Source organism: Maylandia zebra, linkage group LG12, assembly GCF_041146795.1.
Source record: "Maylandia zebra isolate NMK-2024a linkage group LG12, Mzebra_GT3a, whole genome shotgun sequence".
Lineage (NCBI taxonomy): Eukaryota > Metazoa > Chordata > Actinopteri > Cichliformes > Cichlidae > Maylandia > Maylandia zebra.
The window spans coordinates 3,280,320-3,284,457 of NC_135178.1; the positions used below are offsets into that span (position 1 = coordinate 3,280,320).

The 4,138-nt window shown below is 44.0% G+C and overlaps 1 long non-coding RNA gene across 1 annotated transcript; it reads left to right on the forward strand.

The window, feature by feature from the left end:
• The first annotated feature begins 2,196 nt into the window (after positions 1-2,196).
• LOC143421321 (uncharacterized) lies at positions 2,197-4,138 on the forward strand. The gene is made up of 3 exons (XR_013100941.1): positions 2,197-2,413; positions 2,730-2,780; positions 3,637-4,138. It is a non-coding gene; the product is annotated as an uncharacterized LOC143421321 (long non-coding RNA).

Sequence of the window (4,138 nt, forward strand, 5' to 3'; positions counted from 1 at the left end):
AGGAAAGTCCTTGCATTAAGTTGGCCTAGGCTGTCAAGAAACATGGGAAACTTAATTTGGCTTTCGATAAGGCTGCTGAAGTTTCTCTGGCCTGTTCCTTAAAAGCAGCACTGTGCAAAAGTCCACGATCGTCCCCTTAACGCTTTACATTTTGCACCTCACAGTTTAGTTTGTGAAGCCACTTAACACTGAGCTATGAATGTTTCAAGCCTTACAAAGACACTTAACTCAAGGGATGAACCGGTGTTGTGTCTACACGTAACAGACTATTTTAAATTGTATATACTTTGGACGGTGGGAGGAAGACTCCGGCTTCCTCCCACTGTCCAAAGACATGCAGTTAGTGGGGATAGGTTAATTGGTTAATCCAAATTGCCACTAGGTGTGAATGTGCGAGTGAATGTGAGTGCGAATGGTTGTCTGTCTCTGTGTGTTGGCCGTGTGACAGACTGGCGACCTGTATACCCCGCCTCTCGCCCTATGACAGCTGGGATAGGCTCCAGCGCCCCCCGCGACCCTGAAAAGGATAAGCGGAAGCGAACGGACAGACGGACAGATCTATACTTTGTTACTTGCAGCCTGTGACAAAAGCACGTCTACAAATAACATGACAAGGATAACACAATTCTGAAATAGCATATACATATCTTGGCATGGTGTGCAGTGTGTCCTTACAAAACTTGAGGAAACTGGACACGCGGAGGACAAAAGAAGAAGCAGGTAAAAAGATAAGCTATAACAAAAACTTGAAATCCTTGGCAGAGCCTCGACTATTGTGATTAGCCTGTTCCATTGATTCCTGTCGTGCATTTACAGCTACACTTTTTTTGAGAGTGAGAGAAAAACACTCATCCCCTGAACATAAAGAATAATGACGAAGAAGAAAAATGTCTCAGCATTTAATTTTTTTCTATTTCTAGGCACCACATTGTAATTCACATGTAATTCACCACACAATAGCATAAATGTGAGCAACGTCAGCCACTTATGTAGGTTGTGTTCTAGGCTCTACAAGAGTTCCCCACAGAACTCTGATTCAGTCCTGAGACATAGAACATGGATGAATGGGTGAATGAGACATATCACATCTATCACATCTATCACTCCCAGCATGTAAAGCGCCTTGAGCATCATTAGACCCGGTTTACTTGCAATATTTAACATGGAGAAGAAAGGCTGCTGAAACATCCACAAAGACTCCTTTCATTCCTGCAGTGGACTATTTTCACTCCTGCTCTCAGGAAGGAGGTCCAGGTGTCTCAGGACCAGCTTTGACCCTGGTGCCAGACACCTGAACTGTGACCCAGCCTGATCACATCCACATGAAACAGCCATGAACTGTCACTCAGTGCAGCTGCTTGCTGGCAGTTATCACTTTTCCATCTGCTAATACTCCACATGCCTATGAAGTTTATGTCATCTTTGGAGGATGCTTTCATTCTTAAACTAGCACAGTCCACTGCAGCTCCTATATTATAGTTATACATGCAAATATATTTTACTGCTTCACTTATCTTGTAATTCTGTTTACCGAAATGACCAAGACATTTCAAGGTGTCAAAGATTTCACATTCAGACGTGATTTGAAGACTCACCCAAGCCTCCCACAGCCCACCCTGAGAGCTTCATCAAATCTGAGCATGCTGCAGTGAGCCAGCCTGTGGCCTTCAGCTCTCTTCCTAACAGCAGGCATTGCAGCTTCAGACTGAAGCAGTCATGTTACTGTGTGCAACATCAAATCAAACACAGTGTCCCGACTTATGCAAGCAGCCACCCAGACAGCCCGGCCAGCTGGCTTGTAAAACAACTGGGACGCTGAGCAGCAATGGGAAAGGGGGGGGGGAAGCACCTTGCTGGGCAGCAGCAGGGAGGTGAGCAGTAGTCTGGATTCTTGGCATTCCTGGCCCACAAAGCCAGGATGTGTGCACTGGCCACGATGTGCATCGGACACTGATGCAGGAGCAGGAGGAGTTGAGGGTGGAGAGGTTGCCAGTTTGGCAGCCTGCTGCCCTGACTGTGTGCCAACCATTGTTTGTCAGCCAGGCAAACTTTTCCAGACCACATGGAGGTCAGGAGGCATCAGGGATTTGTTTGTTTTCTCAGTTCAATATCTGACACCAACCACCAGCCTAACTTCCTATCAACTCCTCCAACAAGTCAGTTTTCCTGCATGAATCAAGCAAGGCAGCACGAATGAATCCATGTCCAGCTGTCATTTTCTATCCTGATATTTTTAGATTCTTTCAATGTGAGACTTCCTGGAAATCTGGCAAACCAAATGGCACAGAAAGAGTGGGGATCACAGTTTCGAAGCAAACAGGAAGTATGTGCAGGATACGTGTGGAGGTGCTGTTGCTTCTGACCACAGCGAAACAAGAAAGACACAACAGGGACCCAGACAGGACCCACAGCAGTGAGTGGATTAGACAGAATTTATATATGTGAAAACTCTGCCCCTCTCACCTGGTGAGGGGCGATATGTATATGGTCTCAGTTTTCTGAGAATTTAATTTTAATTGAGCATTACAGAATATTAACCAAAAATATTAAACACCCCCCCCCCCCCCCCCCCCCCCCCCCCCCCCACACACACACACACACACACACACACACATAAAAGCCTCAGGATGCAGGATGCAAGTTTTCACATAACTCCACCATTAAATAGAATATTTGCAATGATTTCTGCAGATGGGTTGTCACTGTTGTTCCCACTTCTTCTTTTTCAGATGTCTGGGTTCGACGTTACCATTCACATTTTGTGCTACAACATGAAAATGGTAAGAAAAGAGCACACATGAATTTTACATTTTCCCTCAACATGTGGTAGCTGGTAAGTGGCTGAAGGACACTAGAGACATTGTTTGAGACATTGATGGTCATTAAGTGAAACACAGAAGTTTAGTGGAGGTGACCAATGTGAAATGTCTTTATAACCTAAAGCTAGCATTTTATGTCTGGTGCCTGTCTTATCAATATAATCTTCCAGTTCAAAACATATGAAACGTTTTTTTTCATTAATCCAAAAGCCTAAGTGAAGTGGTTCCATAGTGTTGTGGTCTACACAACAACATTTGCCCAACATGTAAAAGGTTCCTGTTTCAAAACTGAGACGAGACACAAATCCCCTGGGGGTTGCATCAGAAAGAGCAGTCAGTGTAAAAGGGAAAGAAGATCATCTGATGTGGTGAACCATGAGGGAGCAGCTGAAAGAACTTCAGTCCTAAAGCCTGCAGAAAAACCCACTGGCTGTTTTGTTGAGGGGCTAACTTGTGGAATTGGGATCTTCATCCCGATCTCACATTTGTAGCAGTTTATTCTGCCCCTAACTACCTTTCATGAACTGGTGTACGCTTTTATAGTGCCAAAGTACTATATAAGTTATATAATATAGTGCCAAAAAAAACCCACATTATTATTTTGGGCAATTTATATATAATTTCTTAGTTTTTACCTCCTTAATTTCTTTTTACATTCATTCATTACAGGCTACAGGATTTAGAAGCTGCTGGATCATGATTTAATAGAAGTTAAACTCTTCATCTAACAGCGTTTGATAAAACAGGAAATGACCATTAAAGTAACTGAATAAAAGTTAATGAAAATATGGGCTACTCCTCCATGTGGTGTCTGCAGGTGTGACTGTCCTGCAGCTGTATACAAAAGACAGTCATGGTTCAGCTGGCAGCTGCCCAGGAACCAGGACAGAGGGAAGCTGTGGTCTGCACATTCCTCCTCAGCATCTAATAGCAGTGATGACAGCGGGGAGCACAGAGCACTAGCAATAACCTGGCCATTGTGCGTCTGACATGAGCAGGTGTGCTGCAGCTCCTGATGGTCCCACCCCTTCCTCATGGTGCATAGAGAATGCAGCGAGTGGATTTAATCAATTAGTTTTCCTGGGTGCTGTGACTCAACAGCTTCTCTGTGGGCTGTATGTGTAGTCTCCGATGTCTTTAAATTGAGTATCTTACCCTTTTATTAGGTTATATAAACTGGGCAAAAATGAGTGCGTCTCATCGTATCAATGCATAAATAATAAAGAGCATCACCAGGAGCAAATAAGCCCAGAGGGAACTGCTTTTTTTTGTACTGCATTCATGCTATTGACTCATTTAAACCTAGTGATCAGGTTCAA